This window comes from Triticum urartu, chromosome 3A (assembly GCF_056163025.1).
Source record: "Triticum urartu cultivar PI428250 chromosome 3A, HENAU_Tu73, whole genome shotgun sequence".
Lineage (NCBI taxonomy): Eukaryota > Viridiplantae > Streptophyta > Magnoliopsida > Poales > Poaceae > Triticum > Triticum urartu.
In genome coordinates this window covers 530,323,386-530,349,623 of record NC_141875.1, presented here as the reverse complement: position 1 = coordinate 530,349,623, position 26,238 = coordinate 530,323,386, and positions in this window count along the sequence as shown.

Genomic DNA, 26,238 nt, shown 5'->3' with positions numbered 1-26,238 from the left:
GGTGCTTTGAGCAAGGAGATCGAAAATCACAGCAAAAATGGCTGGAGCTCGTGCTTGAGTTGGTTTTTCGGGTTTGTGTGAGACAGAGGAAGAAGATGGGTGCTGGGATAAGTGGAGGAGGGCCACCGTGGGCCCACGAGGTAGGGGGCGCGCCCTAGAGGGGGGGGGGCGCCCACCACCCTCGTGGCCAGGTGGCAGCTCCTCCCGCGGTAATTTTTGCACAGTAAATCCTCAAATATTCCCGAAAAAATCATATTAAATTGGCATGGCATTCTGAGGACTTTTATTTTCGGGATATTTTTATATTGCGAAACAGACAGAAAAATACTATTTTTACTTTATTTCTACTAATTAACAGAAAGTACGAGAACTATTTTTGGGTTTTCTTTTTAATTATTACTACTACAGCAGAAAAATAAACTACTACTAATTTTTTTGGTTTTTCTTAAGGTTTAACAAACACACAAGAAGAAAGCAGGAACATGAAAATAAACTAGCATGGATATTACAGTGAAAAAGTATGAGCACCGACATCTAGTAATGAGTGTGTGCGAACATAAATGTAATGTCGGTGAGAAATATGTACTCCCCCAAGCTTAGGCTTTTGGCCTAAGTTGGTCTATGGCCACGGCTGGCCTGGCGGATATCCATAATAATAGTTGTTGGGGTCGTACTGTGATGAGGAGGAAGCAAGCTCCGATTGCCACTGGCTGGCAATCATCTCCGGATCCCACTGATAGTTAGACTGCCGTGAAGGATCAAATTGTGGTTCCGGTTCTGGCTCCTCAGATGGTGCAGGGTTCCGATAGGCGTGAATAGCCGTCAACGGAACAAGGTACGTGCCTACAGTCAAATCAAACAAAGAAGGAGCAGGCAGGATAATAGTCTCAGGATGATGTTTGTTAAAGAACAATTGATATTTAAGCTCTCCTGCCCTATTCTTAACAATAAAATCATGTGCCACCATACTTTTATGATCTAGATAAACACGGGGCAGCACCTTTTCTTCCTTCTCAGCATGCCTAATAGGTATGTTAAAATGTGCAGCCAGGTGTGTAGCATAGATGCCTCCAGAGATGGGACCCTAGTACGGTTCATACTTAACCGTCTAGCAATAATACCGCCCATACTAAAAGTGTTATCACTGTATAAACCATGGTGCAGAATAATTACATCAGGGATGCTAAGGTTTCCACAGTTTCCGCGTCCAATTAAACAACGACTAGCAAATAATGCAAAGTAACGTAAAAGAGGAAAATGTATGCTAGTGATTCGTGCATCGGAAACCTTCCTAGTTTCTCCTACAGTGATAGTATCAATAAACCCAGCCACATCATCATGATGTGGTTCTTCTGTCTTGCCCTCAAAAGGGACTAAACAAATCCGACAGAAATCATAAAGTGACATCTCCTTATGCTCATCATATAAATGAAACTCCACCGTAGGTGGTGAGTTCCTAGAATGAAAATGAAAGTTTTGCACAAAAGCATTTGTGAGTAAGAGATACTGATCACATTGGTCGTGGAGGAAAGCGGTGAGGCTTGCATTGTGATCCAATTCATGAAAATCTTCATAGATATCGGCTGCTCTCAAGAAACCATCAGAAGGCCATTCACACGCCCGAATCTCCACGGTGCGCGACAAATTATACTTAGGCTTCGGTGCCTTTTCCTTCGAGCTTTGGCTCGATGAGCCCCTGAAAAATTCCCCTCATTATTTTCCTGAAATAATCTGAAATTTTTAGTAACTTCAAACAAAAGTGAACCAAACTCGATAATATTGATAGCAATTACTCCTGCAAGTGCCTAGGGCCTATATCATGCATCAAAACTACCTGGAACCATATAAATTTGACATGCAAGCTCAAGAACATGGTCACCTATGCAGCACAAAATTGCAAAGAATAAAGCACTAGAACAAAAACTAATTGGACCAATGGAGGAGTCACATACCAAGGAACAATCTCCCCAAGCAGTTTTGCGAGAGGTGCTTTGAGCAAGGAGATCGAAAATCACAGCAAAAGTGGCTGGAACTCGTGCTTGAGTTGGTTTTTCGGGTTTGTGTGAGACAGAGGAAGAAGATGGGTGCTGGGATAAGTGGAGGAGGGCCACCGTGGGCGCACAAGGCAGGGGGCGCGCCCTAGAGGGGGGGGGGCACCCACCACCCTCATGGACAGGTGGCAGCTCCTCCCGTGGTAATTTTTGCACAGTAAATCCTCAAATATTCCCGAAAAAATCATATTAAATTGGCATGTCATTCTGAGGACTTTTATTTTCAGGATATTTTTATATTGCACGGGTAAGTCAGGAAACAGACAAAAAAAATACTATTTTTACTTTATTTAATATAAACAACAGAAAGAAAAAGTGGGGTACAGAAGGTTGTGCTTCTAGTTTCATCCATCTCATGCTCATCAAAAAGAATCCACTAACAAGGTTGATCAAGTCTTGTTAACAAACTCATTCCGATAATCATGAAACCGGAGAAATTTCGAATAACACTAAGTTACCTCAACGGGGATATGCACATCCCCTATAATAAGTATATCATATTTCTTTTTGACAGTAGGAAGAGGAAATTCAAAACCTCCAATTATAATCGACAGGATTTTTCCAATGGAGTTGATACTATGAAATTGAGGTTGTTTCCTCGGAAAGTGTACCGTATGCTCATTACCATTAACATGAAAAGTGACATTGCCTTTGTTGCAATCAATAACGGCCCCTACATTATTAAGAAAAGGTCTTCCAAGAATAATAGACATACTATCATCCTCGGGAATATCAAGAATAACAAAGTCTGTTAAAATAGTAATGGTTGCAACCACAACAGGCACATCCTCACAGATACCGACATGTATAGCAGTTGATTTATCAGCCATTTGCAAAGATATTTCAGTAGGTGTCAGCTTATTCAAGTCAAGTCTACGATATAAAGAGAGAGGCATAACACTAACACCGGCTCCAAGATCACATAAAGCAGTTTTAATATAATTTCTTTTAATGGAGCAAGGTATAGTAGGTACTCTGGGATCTCCAAGTTTCTTTGGTATTCCACCCTTAAAAGTATAATTAGCAAGCATGGTGGAAATTTCATCTTCCGGTATCTTTCTTTTATTAGTAATGATATCCTTTATATATTTAGCATAAGGATTTGTTTTGAGCACATCAGTTAATCGCATACACAAAAAGATAGGCCTAATCATTTCAGCAAAGCGCTCAAAATCCTCATCATCCTTTTTCTTGGATGGTTTCGGAGGAAAATGCATGGGTTTCTGAACCCAAGGTTCCCTTTCTTTACCATGTTTCCTAGCAACAAAGTCTCTTTTATCATAACGTTGATTCTTTGATTGTGGGTTATCAAGATCAACAACAGGTTCAATTTCTACATCATTATCATTACTAGGTTGAGCATCATCATGAACATCATCATTAATATTTTCACTAGGTTCATGTTCATTACCAGATTGTGTTTCAGCATGAGACATAGATATATCGTTTGGATTATCAGGTGGTTCAGCAATAGGTTCACTAGAAGTTTGCACAATTCTATTATTTTTCTTTTTCTTCTTTTTAGAAGAACTAGGAACATCGGTATTATTTCTCTGAGAATCTTGCTCGATTCTCTTAGGGTGGCCTTCAGGATACAAAGGTTCCTAAGTCATTCTACCAGTTCTAGTAGCCACTCTAACAGCATAATCATTTTTCTTACTATTCATTTCATCAAGCACTTCTTTTTGAGCTTTAAGCACTTGTTCTACTTGAGTGGTAACCATAGAAGAATGTTTGCTAACAAGTTTAAGTTCACCTTTAATATTAGCCATATAATCACCCAAGCGTCTAATCATATAAGCATTTTCTTTTAATTGTCTACCAAAATAAGCATTGAAGTCGTCTTGCTTAAACATAAAGTTATCAAACTCATCCAAGCACTGGCTAGCAATTTTAGTAGGAGGGACTTCAGCTTTATCATATATATATATATAGAGAGAATTTACCTTTACTACCTGTGTCGGGATATTGGGATCAGGAGGTTCTTCAATAAATAAAGAATTGAGATCATATGTTTCTTCAACAGGCGGTATATTTAGACCATGTATTTCTTCAATAGGAGGTAAATTCTTAACATCTTCAGCTTTAATACCCTTTTCTTTCATAGATTTCTTTGCCTCTTGCATACCTTCGGGACTGAGGAATAGAACACCTCTCTTCTTCGGAGTTGGTTTAAGAATAGGCTCAGTAATTGGAGCAGGAGTTGGCTCAGGAGCTGGCTCAGGAGGTGCCCAATTATTTTCATTTGTCAACATATTATTCAATACAATTTCAGCTTCATCCAGTGTTCTTTCCCTGAAAAGAGAACCAGCACAGCTATCCAGGTAATCTCTGGAAGCATCGGTTAGTCCATTATAAAAGATATCAAGTATTTCAGGTTTCTTAAGAGGATGATCAGGCAAAGCATTAAGTAACTTGAGAAGCCTCCCCCAAGCTTGTGGGAGACTCTCTTCTTTAATTTGCACGAAGTTGTATATTTCCCTCAAAGCAGCTTGTTTCTTATGAGCAGGGAAATATTTAGCAGAGAAGTAATAAATCATATCCTGGGGACTACGCACACAACTAGGATCAAGAGAATTAAACCATATCTTAGCATCACCCTTTAATGAGAACGGAAATATTTTGAGTATATAGAAGTAACGCGATCTCTCATCATTGGTGAACAGGGCAGCTATATCATTTAACTTAGTAAGATGTGCCACAACAGTTTCAGATTCATAGCCATAAAACGGATCAGATTCAACCAAAGTAATTATATCAGGATCAACAGAGAATTCACAATCCTTATTAGGAACACATATAGGTGAAGTAGCAAAAGCAGGGTCAGGTTTCATTTTATCTCTAAGTGATTCTTTGTTCCATTTAACTAATAACCTCTTAAGCTCATATCTATCTTTGCAAGCTAAAATAGCGGCAGAAGATTCCATATCAAAAAGATAGCCCTCGGGGATAACAGGCATATTTTCATCATCACTATCATCATCGTATTCATATTCAATAATTTATTTTTCTTTATCCCTAGCAATTTGTTCATCAAGAAATTCACCAAGGGGCACAGTAGTATCAGGCATAGAAGCAGTTTCATCATAAGTATCATGCATAGCAGAAGTGGCATCATCAATAACATGCGACATATTAGAACGAATAGCAGAAGCAGGTGTAGGTGTCGCAAACTTACTCATAACAGAAGGTGAATCAAGTGCAGAGCTAGATGGCAGTTCCTTACCTCCCCTCGTAGTTGAGGGATAAATCTTGGTTTTTGGATCTCTCAAGTTCTTCATAGTGATAAGCAGATATAAATCCCAAGTGACTCAAAGAATAGAGCTATGCTCCTCGGCAACGGCGCCAGAAATTGGTCTTGATAACCCACAAGTATAGGGGATCGCAACAGCTTTCAAGGGTAGAGTATTCAACCCAAATTTATTGATTCGACACAAGGGGAGCCAAAGAATATTCTCAAGTATTAGCAGCTGAGTTGTCAATTCAACCACACCTGGAAACTTAGTATCTGCAGCAAAGTGTTTAGTAGCACAGTAATATGATAGTGGTGGTAGCAGCAACAAAAGTAAAGACAATAAAAGTAATTTTTTTGGTATTTTGTAGTGATTGTAACAGTAGCAGCGGGAAAGTAAATAAGCGTAAACCAGTATATGGAAAACTCGTAGGCACCGAATCAGTGATGGATAATTATGCCGGATGCGGTTCATCATGTAACAGTCATAACATAGGGTGACACAGAACTAGCTCCAATTCATCAATGCAATGTAGGCATGTATTTCGTATATAGTCATACATGCTTATGGAAAAGAACTTGCATGACATCTTTTGTCCTACCCTCCCGTGGCAGCGGGGTCCTATTGGAAACTAAGGGATATTAAGGCCTCCTTTTAATAGAGAACCGGAACAAAGCATTAGCACATAGTGAATACATGAACTCCTCAAACTATGGTCATCACCGGGAGTGGTCCCGATTATTGTCACTTCGGGGTTGCTGGATCATAACACATAGTAGGTGACTATAGACTTGCAAGATAGGATCAAGAACTCACATATATTCATGAAAACATAATAGGTTCAGATCTGAAATCATGGCACTCGGGCCCTAGTGACAAGCATTAAGCATAGCAAAGTCATAGCAACAGCAATCTCAGAACATAATGGATACTAGGGATCAAACCCTAACAAAACTAACTCGATTACATGATAAATCTCATCCAACCCATCACCGTCTAGCAAGCCTACGATGGAATTACTCACGCATGACGGTGAGCATCATGAAATTGGTGACGGAGGATGGTTGATGATGACGACGATGACGAATCTCCCTCTCCGGAGCCCCGAACGGACTCCAGATTAGCCCTCCTGAGAGGTTTTAGGGCTTGGCGGCGGCTCCGTATCGCAAAACGCGATGATTTCTTCTCCCTGATTTTTTCTCTCCGAAGGCAAATATATAGAGTTGGAGTTGGCGTCGGAGGGCATCCAGGGGGCCCACGAGGCCCTCGTGGACAGGGTGTGGGCCCCTTGGTCTTCATCTTTGGCGAGGATTTTTTATTATTTTTTCTAAGATGTTCCATGGAGTTTCAGGTCATTCCGAGAATATTTGTTTTTTGCACATAAAACAACACCATGGCAATTCTGCTGAAAACAGCGTCAGTCCGGGTTAGTTCCATTCAAATCATACAAGTTAGAGTCCAACACAAGGGCAATAGTGTTTGGAAAAGTAGATACGACGGAGACGTATCATGATGCAGCACAACGACGGTAGGTATTTCCCTCAGATATGAAACCGAGGTTATTGAACCAGTAGGAGAACCAAGCAACACAACGTAAACATCACCTACACACAAATAACAACTTCTCGCAACCCGACGTGTTAAAGGGGTTGTCAATCCCTTCCGGGGTACGACGCCTCAAGATAGGCAAACATACGTGAGGTAAATTTGTAGTAGATTGATAGATCGATTACCAAATAAATAAATGAGAATATTGCAGCAAGGTATTTTTGGGTTTTTGGATTAACAGATCTGGAAATAAACGGAAAGCAAAATAGACCGCAAAGGCAAATAATATGAGAAAGAGACCCGGGGGCCGTAGGTTTCACTAGTGGTTTCTCTCGAGAAAAATAGCAACCGGTGGTTGAACAAATTACTGTTGGGCGATTGATAGAACTTTAAATACTCACGACGATATCCAGGTAATGATCATTAGATATGCATCACGTCCAAGATTAGTAGACCGACTCCTGCCTGCATCTACTACTATTACTCCACACATCGACCGCTATCCAGCATGCATCTAGTGTATTAAGTTCATGGAGAAACGGAGTAATGCAATAAGAACAATGACATGATGTAGACAAGATCTATCTATGTGGAGATAGACCCATCGTTTAATCCTTAGTAGCAATGATACATACGTGTCGGTTCCCCTTCTGTCACTGGGATCAAGCACCGTAAGATCGAACCCACGAAAAAGCACCTCTTCCCATTGCAAGATAAATATATCAAGTTGGCCAAACAAAACCCAAATATTGAAGGAAATATGCCCTAGAGGCAATAATAAAGTTGTTATTTATATTTGCTTATATCATGATAAATGTTTATTATTCATGCTAGAATTTTCTTAACCGGAAACTTAGTACACGTGTGAATACATAGACAAACAAAGTGTCCCTGGTATGCCTCTACTTGACTAGCTCGTCAATCAAAGATGGTTAAGTTTCCTAGCCATGGACATGTGTTGTCATTTGATGAACGGGATCACATAATTAGAGAATGATGTGATGGACTAGACCCATCCGTTAGCTTAGCACTATGATCGTTTAGTTTATTGCTATTGCTTTCTTCATGACATATACATGTTCCTATAACTATGAGATTATGAAACTCCCCAATACCGTAGGAACACTTAGTGTGCTATCAAACGTCACAACATAATAGGGTGATTATAAAGATACTCTACAGGTGTCTCCGATGGTGTTTGTTGAGTTGGCATAGATCGAGATTAGGATTTGTCACTCCGATTGTTGGAGAGGTATCACTGGGCCCTCTCGGTAATGCACATCACTATGAGCCTTGCAAGAAATGTGACTAATGAGTTAGTCATGGGATGATGCATTACGGAACGAGTAAAGAGACTTGCCGGTAATGAGATTGAACTAGGTATGATGATACCGATGATCGAATCTCGGGCAAGTAACATACCGATGACAAAGGGAACAACGCATGATGTTATGCGGTTTGACCGATAAAGATCTTCATAGAATATGTAGGAACCAATATGATCATCCAGGTTCCGCTATTGGTTATTGACCGGAGACGAGTCTCGGTCATGTCTATATAGTTCTCGAACCCGTAGGGTCCGCATGCTTAACGTTCGATGACAATCGGTATTATGAGTTTATGTGTTTTGATGTACCGAAGGTTGTTTGGAGTCTCGAATGAGATCACGGACATGACGAGGAGTCTCTAAATGGTCGAGACATAAAGATTGATATATAGGAAGGTTATATTCAGACACCGAAAATGTTCCGAGGGTCACCAGATAAATACTGGAGTATCGGGGAGTTACCGGAACCCCCCGGGGGTCAATGGGCCTTCATGGGCCTTAGTAGAAATAGAGGGAAGCAAGGGAGCTATGGGGCGCGCCCCCTAGGCCCAAAATGAATTGGTTTAGAGCTTGGGGGGGCGGCCCCCTCTTTCCTTATCCCCTCCTCCTCTTTCCTTCCCCTCCTAGTTGGACTAGGAAAGGGTGAACCTACTCCTAGTAGGAGTAGGGTTCCCCCCTTGGGGCGCACCCTATGAGGCCGCCGGCCCCCTCCCCTTTCTCCTTTATATACAGGGGCAGGGGCACCCTAGACACACAAGTTGACAGTTGTCTTAGCCATGTGCGGTGCCCCCGTCCACCATAATCCACCTCGGTCATATCGTTGCAGTGCTTAGGCGAAGCCTGTTCCGGTTGCTTCATCATCACCGTCATCACGCCATCATGCAGACGAAGCTCTCCCTCGACACTCAGCTGGATCAAGATTTCGTGGGACGTCACTGAGCTGAACGTGTGCAGATCACGGAGGTGCCGTACTTTCGGTGCTAGGATCGGTCTGATCGTGAAGATGTTTGACTACATCAACCGCGTTGTCATAACGCTTCTACTTACGGTCTACGAGGGTACGTGGACAACACTCTTCCTCTCTCGTTGCTATGCATCACCTAGATGGATCTTGCATGTGCATAGGAAATTTTTGAAATTACCGCATTCCCCAACAGTGGCATCAGAGCCAGGTCTATGCGTAGATGTTATATGCACGAGTAGAACACAAAGGAGTTGTGGGCATGGGTATATACATATTGCTTGCCGTCACTAGTTGATTCTTGATTCAGCGGTATTGTTGGATGAAGCGGCTCAGACCGACATTACGCGTATGCTTACGCGAGAATGGTTCTACCGACGTGCTTCGCACACATGTGGCTAGTGGGTGTCTGTTTCACCAACTTTAGTTGAATTGGATTCAATGAACAGGGTTCTTTTTGAAGATCAAAAAGCAATCACTATGCCGCGTTGTGGTTTTTGATGCATAGGTAAGAACGGTTCTTGCTAAGCCCGTAGCAGCCATGTAAAACTTGCAACAACAAAGTAGAGGAAGCCTAACTTGTTTTTGTAGGGCATGTTGTGATGTGATATGGTCAAGATGTGATTATATAAATTATTGTATGAGATGATCATGTTTTGTAACGCAATTATTGGCAACAGGCAGGAGCCATATGGTTGTCGCTTTATTGTATGAAATGCAGTCGCCGTGTAATTGCCTTACTTTATCACTAAGTGGTAGCGATAGTCGTAGAAGCAATAGTTGGCGAGACGACAATGATGCTACAATGGAGATCAAGGTGTCAAGCCGGTGACGATGGTGATCATGACGGTGCTTTGGAGATGGAGATCAAAGGCACAAGATGATGATGGCCATATCATATCACTTATATTGATTGCATGTGATGTTTATCCTTTATGCATCTTATTTTGCTTAGTACGGCGGTAGCATTATAAGATGATCTCTCACTAAATTTCAAGGTACAAGTGTTCTCCCTGAGTATGCACCGTTGCGACAGTTCGTCGTGCCGAGACACCACGTGATGATCGGGTGTGATAAGCTCTACGTTCACATACAACGGGTGCAAGCCAGTTTTGCACACGTAGAATACTCGGGTTAAACTTGACGAGCCTAGCATATGCATATATGGCCTCGGAACACTGAGACCGAAAGGTCGAGCGTGAATCATATAGTAGATATGATCAACATAGTGATGTTCACCATTGGAAACTACTCCATCTCACGTGATGATCGGACATGGTTTAGTTGATATGGATCATGTGATCACTTAGATGATTAGAGGGATGTCTATCTAAGTGGGAGTTCTTAAGTAATACTAGATCATTGAAGGTGCGCGTTGCTGCACCCGTCTATTTGATAATTGACATCTAGAGACATGAAACATATATGTTAAATTTGCACAAACTGTTAGGTTGGAAGAGTTCATTTTGAATTGGCATATTTTGATGAACTACCAAATTTCATTTCCTACTCCCTCCTTCCCACTTTGTAAGGCGTATTAGTTTTGAGCACGAAAATTAGCGCACAAGTCGTTCGTTAGTTGAGCCATCGCACGAGGGAGGCATCCATGATTTCAGGAACAAAAATGGCATGCCCAATCTCCTTTAAATTGCTAACTGTACGAGAGGATAGAGCAAAGGGATGCACGATCGCCTTTGAATGCTAACCGTACGAGAGAATAGCACAGGCTCAGAGCTTCAGCGCCTAATATTCTGGGGTTTACTGGGGAAACAAATACGCCTAATAAAATGGGAAGGAGGGAGTACTATTTTAATCAATTTGGAACTAATCTAAAACGAAATTTTCAGTTCAACTGTGTAAAAGTTAGAACTAACAAACTTGTTTATGCACAGATACAAAAGCAAGAAAAAATCTGCACCACTAATATTGTCAATAGCTATAGAACCCTTGGCATAAACCTTGTCCTTGAGCATAGATCAAGGCAAGAAACTACCATGTCAAAAGTTTAATAGTGACAAGAATGAATACAAGGAACGTATATAGGTAACGAATTAATAACCTACTTTGAGGGATATCAAGGAAAGTCTCTCAAGGCAGTAACCATGGCATTGATGAAAATAAAGAAATATGAATTTCCATAAGACAATATCTGAACATGATTGTGTACAATGCTATAGAAAGATGCTAATTACAAAATTTCACTCTGATCACCACGTATGGGAAGATGTGAGTAACCAGAACTCAAAATGCCTAAGCAATGACCTATACGGTGAATAACAAGAAAACTGGAAAGAACAAAGATGTGGAAATAACAGAGAAGAAACGGAAAACAGAACACATTATGTGTGTCATGCTTTGTCAAAAGGTCGGCTCCATGGGGCAGTTTATGCTAATCCCTTGTTGACCTATGGCCACACGATCTCAATGCAGCAAATATACATCCATTTCTATCAAGTTCCAATGAAGAAAACTGCATTTTCAAATAAAAAGGCTCATAAACAGTCTAGGTCAACAAAGCCTAACAAGAAATATCATACATCAAAAGCCACACGGTCTCAATCTAGCAAATATACATCCATTTCTATCACGTTCCAATGAAGAGTGTTGCATTTTCAGATAAAGGCTCATCAACAGTCTAGATCAACAAAGCCTGTCAAGAAACGATCAATCACACATGTAAAAAGAAATATTTGAGGGCGCCACTTTTAAGTGCAAATAAATTGATCCAAGATAGATTAGATTTTGAGAGCTGTCTAAGCATTATGTTTTGGTACTTCAAATCAAAGGTACAAAAAAGTAGGCTCCGACATAAATACCTATGAAAATCGTGAGCATACGCAGTAATCATGATCAAAATGTTCTATGAGACACGTGGAAATGAAACATTAGCGATTTATGAAAACAGGGAGGTTATGGCACAACCATTCTTGAGTAGAAACAAATATTTTCAGATAGAAGAATGCAAGTTCAAACTTGAAGATGCAACGTCATATATCTTCTCTGTGGAACATCATACGAAAAATTAGAACAAATTTCATCAATGCAGACCATCAAAGCATCTTTACATAACGTTGACGAACAAGTATAAGCTTTAGTAAGACATAATATAAGCAATGCATTTTAAAGTCATTGTATTTCTTATCCATGGGTGACTAATAACGACAAAAGTTTAAGCTGCATCCATATGGGCAGATTGAAACTCATTTCAAGCGTGTGCTGCAGGCATCCTTCTATGTGAATCTCTGCATAAAAACCACTTAACAAAATCCACTGCTTCAGTAAGAGAAGGACAATGTTATTCCTTATAACCAGGGTCGGCTTTGAGAAAAGAACAGGGTGCCAGATTCCGCATGTGCACAAAAAGCGATGCTGCCACAAAGGAGGATATGTACATTGACATATATACTCAAGGCGTCAGCTTCCGTGCTAGCATCTATGCCGAACTTCAGGAGCAACATAATAAAGTGGTAACATAATAAGCACTTCCAACCATATTATTTAAGCACTAATCTGCATAATAAAGCATTAAAATGTATGAACAAACATGACATGTCAACAACATAAGAGACCCAAAAATCGACCAGTACTACTTATGAACCAATTTGTACAAATACACTAATAAATCCACGACAAAAATAATTAGCTAAGGATCTAACAAAAGCTAACAAACTTATTGAAGTTACCTAACACAGGTGCACTGGAGTAGATACACTGGCACTTGGGCAAAGCAGAGAGCCAGAAACACAATGTCGCCCCCGTTTTCTCGCTCGTCAGCTACAAAGCTTTATTCTTCTATCACATCAGCAGCAGTGCGGCACCTGTGAAAGGCTCTCAAATCCGGTCAAAAATTGAAGGTGAAGTCAACATACTAAAAAGTAGTATTCCATATGCTTAGAATATTACCTGTTCCTTATGCAAAAGGTTCGCTACATTCTCATGCTCCCCGTCCTCTATCCACTCCACGTTCTTCTCACCATGATCCATGTTGCACCTCTTGGCATTGATATTTTTTTGGCTTCCTTACCTGAAAGTCAGAATGGGTGATGTCTGATCAGTGTCAATGTTACACAGTAGTGACCGTCAAAATTAGTTGACAAAATGAAGCTCACCCGATCTATGGCACACATGGAAAGGTCGTTGACTTTGCCTTTCATCTGCAGAAAAGCAAAAAAGTAAAGTGTGATCTTTAGATAGGTAATTTTTGGCGTATCAAAGGCATTTACATGAATGAATGACTGCTATAAATGAGAATGAGCATGTGGATCATTGATGATAGAGATACAATACATCAACGAAGATGACCTCTTTTAAATAAAGAAAGTAGGAGTGATGATTTCACCTTGTACGGCATTGTTCCCTAGAGCACAATGCATCAGCCTTCCCAGTATCCTTGTCATCTTAAAAGGGTATAATTTCCAATTAGAGCATCAAAAGGCCATCCTACAGCCAGGACACATTAAGAGAATTTCAACCCTTCTTGTAGTCAGTACACATTACGAAATTTCCTTTATGGTATACAACAGATTACAAAGTCTCTTTGATGCACTGACTAACTCTTAAAAAGCAAAATCTAGCAATCCAAGTGCCATATTAAGTGTGAAAATATTTCTAACTAACAGAATGAGCAACTTGAGGCACTCGATGGACCTCTAGGATGAAAGCATACACGTCGGTACATTAGCTTCCAAACTTATACATAAATCCAATCTGACCTTAAGACACCAAGGGTGCTTTAAGGGGCACTGCCCATCTTGTGTGCGGCATGAAGACCTGGAGGTGGTCAGCGTCGTGGCGGCACAGGGAATCGGCGCCGCGAAGGGCAGGAAAGACGCAGATCTCTCCGGCTTAAGCACCACGACGACGCTGGCGCACCACATCTTCGCCGTTCGATAGAGACGAAGGAGAGATCGTGGAGGTGGTCTCGTCAAGGAGGAGAGCGCCCAGGTCGCATGCGCCTCATGCCTGTCGTCTCCGCGGAAAGCACATACTCTCCTTCTCCCTTCCGGCAACTGGAAATTCGGCGGCGCACGATGGGACACATTGTGGGAGACAGGGAGAGAGACGCAGGGTTGGGGAGGGGAGGGGGCGGCCTTCATCGCTTCGCTGCCTCGGGCTCCTGGTTCTGGAGATGCAAGACATCCGGCCCACGAAGGCCTTCATGCTGGCGAGGGCCCAATCAACCACGCGACTCCAGTTTTGCCACGGGAGTAGCTGCCCAGCTCAGTTTGCGGGAAGTGCCACGCGAGAGTTTTATCGAATGGCCGAAAGCATTAAACCTGAAGATCTAATGGCTGTGAATGCTAATGGCCTGAGAGAGCTCCTAAGGTGCACAGTTATAATGTATTAAAATGATTAATTGAACTTTAATTTATCATGAACTTAGTCCTGATTGTATTTGCATATCTATGTTGTAGATCAATTGCTCGCATATAGCTTCCCCGTTTTATTTATGATGTGTTCCTAGAGAAAACTATGTTGAAAGATGTTAGCAGCAATTATGCAGACTAGCTCCGTGATCTGAGGATTATCCTCATTGCTGCACAGACGAATTATGTTCTTGATGCACCACTGGGTGACAGACCTATTGCAGGAGCAGATGCAGCCGTTATGAACGTTTGACAAAGCTTGGTATGATGACTACTTAATAGTTTAGTGCACCATGCTTTACGACTTAGAACCAGGATTTCAAAAATGTTTTTGAACGTCATAGAGCATATAAGATGTTCTAAGAGTTGAAATTGGTATCTCATACTCATGCCCATGTCTAGAGGTAGGAAACCTCTGACAGTACTTTGCCTACAAGATGGAGGAGAATAGCTCAACTAGTGAGCATGTGCTCAGATTGTCTGGGTACTACAATTGCTTGAATAAAGTGGGAGTTAATCTTCCAGATAAGATAGTAATTGACAAAGTTCTCTAGTCACTATCACCAAGTTACTAGAACTTAGTGATGAACTATAATATGCAAGGGATGACGAAAGTAATTCCCAAGCTCTTTGCGGTGCTGAAATCGGCGAAGGTAGAAATCAAGAAATAGCATCAAGTGTTGATGGTTAACAAGACCACTAGTTTCAAGAAAAGGGCAAAGGGAAAGAAAGAGGAACTTCAAAGTAGAATAGCAAGCAAGTTGTTGCTCCCATGAAGAAGCCCAAAGCTAGACCCAAGCTTGGAACTAAGTGCTTCTACTGCAAAGGAAATGGTCACTGAAACTGGAACTTCCCTAGATACTTGGCGGATAAGAAGGATGGCAAAGTGAACAAAAGTGTATTTGATATACATGTTACTGATGTGTACTTTACTAGTGTTTATAGCAACCCCTCAGTATTTGATACTGGTTCAGTTGCTAAGAGTAGTAACTCGAAACGGGAGTTGCAAAATAAACAAAAAACTAGTTAAGGGCGAGGTGATGATGTGAGTTGGAAGTGATTCCAAGGTTGATAATATCACCATCGCACACTCCCTTTACCTTCGGGATTAGTGTTGAACCTAAAATAAATGTTATTTGGTGTTTGCGTTGAGCATAATATGATTGGATCATGTTTATTGCAATATGGTTATTCATTTAAGTCAAAGAATATTTGTTATTCTGTTTACATGAATAAAACCTTCTGAGGTCATACACCCAAGGTGAAAGGTTTATTGAATCTCGATCGTAGTAATACACATATTCATAATATTGAAGCCAAAAGATGCAAAGTTAATAATGATAGTGCAACTTATATGTGGCACTGCCGTTTAGGTCATATTGGTGTAAAGCGAATGAAGAAACTCCATGCTGATGGACTTTTGTAATCACTTGATTATGAATCACTTGATGCTTGCAAACCATGCCTCATGGGAAAGATGACTAAGACTTCGTTCTTCGGAACAATGGAGCGAGCAACAAACTTGTTGGAAATAATACATACTGATGTGCGCGGTCCAATGAGTGTTGAGGCTCGCTGCGGGTATCGTTATTTTCTAACCTTCGCAGATGATTTGAGCACATATGGTTATATCTACTTGATGAAACATAAGTCTGAAACATTTGAAAAGTTCAAAGAATTTCAGAGTGAAGTAGAAAATCATCGTAACAAGAAAATAAAGTTTCTACGATCTGATCGTGGAAACAAATATTTGAGTTACGAGTTTGGTCTTCATTTGAAACAATATGGAATAGTTTCGCAACTAATGCCACCTGGAACACCACAATGTAATGGTGTGTTTGAATGTCATAACCGTACTTTATTAGATATGGTGCAATCTATGATGTCTCTTACCGAATTACCACTATCGTTTTGGGGTTATGCATTAGAGACAGCTGCATTCACATTAAATAGGGCACCGTCTAAAAATCCGTTGAGATGACATCGTATGAACTATGGTTTAGCAAGAAACCTAAGCTGTCGTTTCTCAAAGTTTGGGGTTGTGATGCTTATGTGAAAAAGTTTCAACCTGATAAGCTTAAACCCAAATCGGAGAAGTGTGTATTCATAGGATACCCAAAAGAAACTATTGGGTACACCTTCTATCACAGATCCGAAGGCAAGATCTTTTTTGCTAAGAGTGGATCCTTTCTAGAGAAGGAGTTTCTCTCGAAAGAAGTGAGTGGGAGGAAAGTAGAACTTGATGAGGTAATTGTACCTTCTCCCGAATTGGAAAGTAGTTCATCACAAAAATCAGTTCCAGTGATGCCTACACCAATTAGTGAGAAAGTTAATGATGATGATCATGAAACTTTATATCAAGTTACTACCGAACCTCGTAGGTCAACCAGAGTATGTTCCGCACCAGAGTGGTATGGTAATCCTGTTCTGGAAGTCATGTTACTAGACCATGACGAACCTACGAACTATGAGGAAGCGATGATGAGCCCAGATTCCGCGAAATGGCTTAAGGCCATGAAATCTGAGATGGGATCCATGTATGAGAACAAAGTATGGACTTTGATTGACTTGCCTGACGATCGGTGAGCCATTCAGAATAAATGGATCTTCAAGAGGAAGACAGACGCTGATAGTAGTGTTACTATCTACAAAGCTCGAATTGTCGCAAAAGGTTTTCGACATGTTCAAGGTATTGACTACGATGAGATTTTCTCACTCGTATTGATGCTTAAAAGTCTGTCCGAATCATGTTAGCAGTTGCCCCATTTTATGAAATCTGACAAATGGATATCAAAACTACATTCCTTAATGGATTTATTAAAGAAGAGTTGTATATGATGCAACCAGAAGGTTTTGTCAATCCTAAAGATGCTAACAAAGTGTGCAAGCTCCAGCGATCCATCTATGGACTGGTGCAAGCATCTCAAAGTTGGAATATATGCTTTGATAAGTTGATCAAAGCATATAGTTTTATACAGACTTGCGGTGAAGCATGTATTTACAAGAAAGTGAGTGGGAGCACTACAACCTTTCTGATAAGTATATGTGAATGACATATTGTTGATCGGAAATGATGTAGAATTTTCTGGAAAGCATAAAGGAGTGTTTGAAAGGAGTTTTTCAAAGAAGTACCTCGGTAAAGCTGCTTACATATTGGGCATCAAGATCTATAGACATAGATTAGGACGCTTGATAAATTTTTCAACGAGTACATACCTTGACATGTTTTTGAAGTAGTTCAAAATGGAACAGTCAAAGAAGGAGTTCTTACCTGTGTTGCAAGGTGTGAAGTTGAGTAAAGACTCAAAACCCAACCACAGCAGAAAATTGAAAGTGGATGAAAAGTCATTCCCTATGCCTTAGTCATAGGTTCTATAAAGTATGCTATGCTATGTACCAGACCTATTGTATACCTTAGCATGATTTTGGCTAAGGAGTACAATAGTGATCTAGGAGTAGATCACTGGACAACGGTCAAAATTATCCTTAGAGGACTAAGGAAATATTTCTCGGTTATGGAGGTGATAAAAGAGTTCGTGCAGTGTGTTGTAGACATAGATGCAAGATTTTTACACCGATCTAGATGACTCTAAGTCTCGATCTAGACACATATTGAAAGTGGGAGCAATTATCTAGAGTAGATCCATGCAGTGTGTTGTAGACATAGAAATTTTCAAAATACATACGGTTCTGAATGTTGCAGACCCGTAGGCTAAACTTCTCTCACAAGAAAAACATGATCACTCTTTGGGTGTTAATCACATAGCGATGTGAACTAGATTATTGACTCTAGTAAACCCTTTGGGTATTAGTCACATGAAGATGTGAACTAATTAATAACATAAAGATGCGAACTATTGGTGTGAAATCACATGACGATGTGAACTAGATTTTTGACTCTAGTGCAAGTGGGAGACTAAAGGAAATATGCCCTAGAGGCAATAATAAAGTTGTTATTTATATTTCCTTATATCATGATAAATGTTTATTATTCATGCTAGAATTGTATTAACCGAAAACTTAGTACACATGTGAATACATAGACAAACAAAGTGTCCCTAGTATGCCTCTACTTGACTAGCTCGTTAATCAAAGATGGTTAAGTTTCCTAGACATGGACATGTGTTGTCATTTGATTAATGGGATCACATCATTAGAGAATGATTTGATGGACTAGACCAATCCCTTAGCTTAACACTATGATCACTTAGTTTATTGCTATTGCTTTCTTCATGACTTATACATGTGCCTATAACTATGAGATTATGCAACTCCAGAATACCGGAGGAACACTTAGTGTGCTATCAAATGTTACAACGTAACCGGGTGATTATAAAGATGCTCTACAGGTGTCTCCGATAGTGTTTGTTGAGTTGGCATAGATCGAGATTAGGATTTATCACTCCGATTGTCGGAGAGGTATCTCGAGGCCCTCTCGGTAATGCACATCACTATGAGCCTTGCCGGAACAAGTAAAGAGACTTGCCGGTAACGAGATTGAACTAGGTATGTTGATACCGACGATCGAATCTCGGGCAAGTAACATACCGATGACAAAGGGAACAACATATGTTGTTATGCGGTTTGATAGATAAAGATCGTCGTAGAATATGTAGGAACCAATATGAGCATCCAAGTTCCGCTATTGGTTATTGACCGGAGATGAGTCCCGGTCATGTCTACATAGTTCTCGAACCCATAGGGTCCGCACGCTTAACGTTCGATGACGATCGGTATTATGAGTTTATGTGTTTTGATGTACCGAAGGTTGTTCGAAGTCCCGAATGAGATCACGGACATGACGAGGAGTCTCGAAATGATCGAGACATAAAGATTGATATATTGGAAGGTTATATTCGGACACCAGAAATGTTCCGAGGGTCACCGGATAAATACCGGAGTACCGGGGAGTTACCGGAACCCCCCGGGGTGTCAATGGGCCTTAGTGGAAATAGAGGGCAGCAAGGGAGCTGTGGGGCGCGCCCCCTAGGCCCAAACCGAATTTGTTTAGGGCTTAGGGGGCCGGCCCCCTCTTTCCTTCCCCTCCTAGTTGGACTAGGAAAGGGGGAACCTACTCCTAGTAGGAGTAAGATTCCCCCCTTGGGGCGCACCCTATGAGGCCGCCGGCCCCCTCCCCTTGCTCCTTTATATACAAGGGCAGGGGGCACCCTAGACACACAAGTTGATAGTTGTCTTAGTCGTGTGCGGTGCTCCCCTCCACCATAATCCACCTTGGTCATATCGTTGCAGTGCTTAGGCGAAGCCCTGTTTCGGTAGCTTCATCATCACCGTCATCACGCCGTCGTGCTGAGGAAGCTCTCCCTCGACACTCAGCTGGATCAAGAGTTCATGGGACGTCACCGAGCTGAACGTGTGTAGATCACGGAGGAGATGTACTTTCGGTGCTAGGATCGGTCGGATCGTGAAGACGTTCAACTACATCAACCACGTTGTCATAACGCTTCCGCTTACGGTCTATGAGGGTACGTGGACAAACAATCTTCCCCTCTCGTTGCTTGATAGGTCTCCAACGTATCTATAATTTTTGATTGCTCCATGCTATTATATTGTCTATTTTGGATTATTATGGGCTTATGTTTACACTTTTATATTTATTTTGGGACTAACCTATTAACCGGAGGCCCAGCCCAAATTGCTGTGTTTTGCCTATTTCAGTGTTTCACTGAAAAGGATTATGAAACGGAGTCCAAATGGAATGAAACCTTCGGGAACGTGATTTTCTCAACAAATGTGATCCAGGAGACTTGGAGTGGGCGTCAACAAACAATCGAGGAGGCCACGAGGCTGGGGGCGCGCCTACCCCCCTTGGCGAGCCCTCCACCCTCGTGGGCCCCTCGTTGCTCCTACATGATTGCTTAGTTAGTATGCTTGAAGTATTATTATTTCTATGTCAATATTAAACTTTTATCTTGAATCTTTCGGATCTGAACATTCATGCCACAATAAAGAAAAAATTACATTGAGAAATATGTTAGGAAGCATTCCACATCAAAAATTCTTTTCTTTATCATTTACCTACTCGAGGACGAGCAAGAATTAAGCTTGGGGATGCTGATATGTCTCCAACGTATCTATAATTTTTGATTGCTCCATGCTATTATATTATCTATTTTGGATGATTATGGGATTATTTTTACACTTTTATATTATTTTTGGGACTAACCTATTAACCAGAGGCCCAACCCAAATTGCTGTTTCTTGCCTATTTCAGTGTTTCACCGAAAAGGAATATCAAATGGAGTCCAAATGGAATGAAACCTTCGGGAATGTGATTTTCTCAATGAACGTGACCCAGGAGACTTGGAGTGGGCGTCAAGAAACAATCGAGGAGGCCACGAGGCAGGGGGCGCGCCTACCCCCCTGGGCGCGCCCTCCACCCTCGTGGGCCCCTCGTTGCTCCACTAACGTACTTCTTCCTCCTATATATATATCCATATACCCCGCAAACATCCAGGAGCACCACAAAAACCTAATTCCACCGCCGCAACCTTCTGTACCCAAGAGATCCCATCTTGGGGCCTTTTCCGGAGCTCCGCCGGAGGGGGCATTGATCACGGAGGGCCTCTACATCAACTCCATGGCCTCTCCGATGATGTGTGAGTAGTTTACTTTAGACCTTTGGGAACATAGCTAGTAGCTAGATGGCTTCTTCTCTCTCTTTGGATCTCAATACAAAGTTACCCTCGATTCTCTTGGAGATCTATTTGATGTAATCTTCTTTTGCGGTGTGTTTGTCGAGATCCGATGAATTGTGGGTTTATGATCAAGTTTATCTATGAAAAATATTTGAATCTTCTCTGAATTCTTTTATGTATGATCGGTTTATCTTTGCAAGTCTCTTCGAATTATCAGTTTGGTTTGGCCTACTAGATTGATCTTTCTTGCAATGGGAGAAGTGCTTAGCTTTGGGTTCAATCTTGCGGTGCTCGATCCCAGTGACAGAAAGGGAAATGACACGTATTGTATTATTGCCATCGAGGATAAAAAGATGGGGTTTATATCATATTGCATGAGTTTATCCCTCTACATCATGTCATCTTGCTTAAGGCGTTACTCTGTTCTTATGAACTTAATACTCTAGATGCATGCTGGATAGCGGTCGATGGGGTTTATATCATATTGTCTTATGAACTTAAGGCGTTACTCTGTTCTTATGTGGAGTAATAGTAGTAGATGCAGAATCGTTTTGGTCTAGTTGTCATGGACGTGATGCCTATATACATGATCATACCTAGATATTCTCATAATTATTCTCTTTTCTATCAATTGCTCGACATTAATTTGTTCACCCACCGTAATACTTATGCTATCTTGAGAGAAGCCACTAGTGAAACCTATGGCCCCCGGGTCTATTCTCCATCATACAAGTTTCCCATCTAGTTTATTTCGCAATCTTTACTTTCAATCTATATCATAAAAATACCAAAAATATTTATCTTCTTATCATCATCATCTCTATCAGATCTCACTCTTGCAAGTGGCCGTGAAGGGATTGACAATCCCTTTATCGTGTTGGTTGCGAGGTTCTTATTTGTGTGTGTAGGTACGAGGTGACTCGCGCAAGGTCTACTACTGGATTGATACCTTGGTTCTCAAAAACAGAGGGAAATACTTAAGCTGCTTTACTGCATCACCCTTTCCTCTTCAAGGGAAAACCAACACAGTGCTCAAGAGGTAGCAAGAAGGATTTCTGGCACCATTGCCGGGGAGATCTACACCAATTCAAGACATAACAATTTTGTGTTGTGAAGTTTTCAAGTTTTGGGTAAAGATTTGATGGATTATGGAACAAGGAGTGGCAAGAGCCTAAGCTTGGGGATGCCCATGGCACCCCAAGGTAAAATACAAGGACACCAAAAAGCCTAAGCTTGGGGATGCCACGGAAGGCATCCCCTCTTTCGTCTTTGTTCATCGGTAACTTTACTTGGAGCTATATTTTTATTCGCCACATGATATGTGTTTTGCTTGGAGCGTCTTGTTTGATTTGAGTCTTTTCTTTTTAGTTTACCACAATCATCCTTGCTGTACAGACCTTTTGAGAGAGACACACATGAATTGGAATTTATTAGAATACTCTATGTGCTTCACTTATATCTTTTGAGCTATATAGTTTTTGCTCTAGTGCTTCACTTATATCTTTTAGAGCACGGCGGTGGTTCTATTTTATAGAAATAATTGATCTCTCATGCTTCACTTATATTATTTTGAGAGTCCTTTAGAACAACATGGCATAATAAAAACTTTCATACAAGTGCATTGAATACTATGAGAAGTTTGATACTTGATGATTGTTTTGAGATATGGAGATGGTGATATTAGAGTCATGCTAGTTGAGTAGTTGTGAATTTGAGAAATACTTGTGTTGAAGTTTGTGATTCCCGTAGCATGCACGTATGGTGAACCGTTATGTGATGAAGTCGGAGCATGATTTATTTATTGATTGCCTTCCTTATGAGTGGCGGTCGGGGATGAGCGATGGTCTTTTCCTACCAATCTATCCCCCTAGGAGCATGCGCATAGTACTTTGTTTCGATAACTAATAGATTTTTGCAATAAGTATGTGAGTTCTTTATGACTAATGTTGAGTCCATGGATTATACGCACCCTCACCCTTCCACATTTGCTAGCCTCTCTAGTACCGCGCAACTTCCGCCGGTACCATAAACCCACCATATACCTTCCTCAAAACAGCCACCATACCTACCTATTATGGCATTTCCATAGCCATTCCGAGATATATTGCCATGCAACTTTCCACCGTTCTGTTTGCTATGACACGCTTCATCATTGTCATATTGCTTTGCATGATCATGTAGTTGACATCGTATTTGTGGCAAAGCCACCGTTCATACTTCTTTCATACATGTCACTCTTGATTCATTGCATATCCTGGTACACCACCGGAGGCATTCACATAGAGTCATATTTTGTTCTAAGTATTGAGTTATAATTCTTGAGTTGTAAGTAAAAATAAGTGTGATGATCATCATTATTAGAGCATTGTCCCATGTGAGGAAAGGATGATGGAGACTATGATTCCCCCACAAGTCGGGATGAGACTCCGCATGAAAAATAAAAAAAAGTAAAAAGAGCCCAAAAAATAAAAGAGAAGAAGGCCCAAATAAATAAATAAAATGAATGAAATGAGAGAAAAAGAGAGAAGGGACAATGTTACTATCCTTTTTCCACACTTGTGCTTCAAAGTAGCACCATGATCTTCATGATAGAGAGTCTCCTATGTTGTCACTTTCATAAACTAGTGGGAATTTTACATTATAGAACTTGGCTTGTATATTCCAATGAAGGGCTTCCTCAAATTGCCCTAGGTCTTCGTGAGCAAGCAAGTTGGATGCACACCCACTTAGTTTCTTTTGTTGAGCTTTCATACACTTATAGCTCTAGTGCATCCGTTGCATGGCAATCCCTACTCATTCACATTGATATCTATTAATGGGAATCTCCATAGCCCGTTGATACGCCTAGTTGATGTGAAACTATCTTCTCCTTTTTTGTCTTGTCCACAACCACCATTCTATTCCACCATAGTGCTATATCCATGGCTCATGCTCATATATTGCGTGAAGATTGAATTTTTTTGAGAACATCAAAAGTATGAAACAATTGCTTGGCTTATCATCGGGGTTGTGCATGATTTAATATTTTGTGTGATGAAGATAGAGCATAGCCAGACTATATGATTTTGTAGGGATAACTTTCTTTGGCCATGTTATTTTGAGAAGACATGATTGCTTAGTTAGTATGCTTGAAGTATTATTATTTCTATGTCAATATTAAACTTTTATCTTGAATCTTTCGGATCTGAACATTCATGCCACAATAAAGAAAAAATTACATTGAGAAATATGTTAGGAAGCATTCCACATCAAAAATTCTTTTCTTTATCATTTACCTACTCGAGGACGAGCAAGAATTAAGCTTGGGGATGCTGATACGTCTCCAACATATCTATAATTTTTGCTTGCTCCATGCTATTATATTATCTATTTTGGATGATTATGGGATTATTTTTACACTTTTATATTATTTTTGGGACTAACCTATTAACCAGAGGCCCAACCCAAATTGCTGTTTCTTGCCTATTTCAGTGTTTCACCGAAAAGGAATATCAAACGGAGTCCAAACGGAATGAAACCTTCGGGAACGTGATTTTCTCAATGAACGTGATCCAGGAGACTTGGAGTGGGCGTCAAGAAACAATCGAGGAGGCCACGAGGCAGGGGGCGCGCCTACCCCCCTGGACGCGCCCTCCACCCTCGTGGGCCCCTCGTTGCTCCACTAACGTACTTATTCCTCCTATATATATATCCATATACCCCGCAAACATCCAGGAGCACCACGAAAACCTAATTCCACCACCGCAACCTTCTGTACCCAAGAGATCCCATCTTGGGGCCCTTTCCGGAGCTCCGCCGGAGGGTGCATTGATCACGGAGGGCCTCTACATCAACTCCATGGCCCCTCCGATGATGTGTGAGTAGTTTACTTCAGACCTTCGGGACCATAGCTAGTAGCTAGATGGCTTCTTCTCTCTCTTTGGATCTCAATACAAAGTTCTCCTTGATTCTCTTGGAGATCTATTCGATGTAATCTTCTTTTGCGGTGTGTTTGTCGAGATCCGATGAATTGTGGGTTTATGATCAATTTTATCTATGAACAATATTTGAATCTTCTCTGAATTCTTTTATTTATGATTGGTTTATCTTTGCAAGTCTCTTTGAATTATCAGTTTGGTTTGGCCTACTAGATTGATCTTTCTTGCAATGGGAGAAGTGCTTAGCTTTGGGTTCAATCTTGCGGTGCTCGATCCCAGTGAGAGGAAGGGAAACGACACGTGTTGTATTGTTGCCATCGAGGATAAAAAGATGGGTTTTATATCATATTGCATGAGTTTATCCCTCTACATCATGTCATCTTGCTTAAGGCGTTACTCTGTTCTGCCGAACTTAATACTCTAGATGCATGTTGGATAGTGGTCGATGTGTGGAGTAATAGTAGTAGATGCAGAATCGTTTCGGTCTACTTGTCACGGACGTGATGCCTATATACATGATCATACCTAGATATTCTCATAATTATTCGCTTTGCTATCAATTGCTCGACAGTAATTTGTTCACCCACCGTAATACTTATGCTATCTTGAGAGAAGCCACTAGTGAAACCTATGGCCCCCGGGTCTATTCTCCATCACACAAGTTTCCCATCTACTTTATTTTGCAATCTTTACTTTCAATCTATATCATGAAAATACCAAAAATATTTATCTTATTATTATCATCTCTATTAGATCTCACTCTTGCAAGTGGCCGTGAAGGGATTGACAACCCCTTTATCGCGTTGGTTGCGAGGTTCTTATTTGTGTGTGTAGGTACGAGGTGACTCGCGTGTGGTCTCCTACTGGATTGATACCTGGTTCTCAAAAACTGAGGTAAATACTTACGCTGCTTTACTGCATCACCCTTTCCTCTTCAAGGGAAAACCAACGCAATGCTCAATAGGTAGCATTGCTATGCATTACCTAGATGGATCTTGCATGTGCATAGGAAATTTTTGAAATTACCGCGTTCCTCAACAAATATCAAAGAAGAAATACGAGGCTATAAGCAATCACACATAAAAGAGATCAAAGAAACTCAAATACTTTCATGGATATAAAAAGATAGATCTGATCATAAGCTCAAAGTTCATCGATCCCAACAAACACACCGCAAAA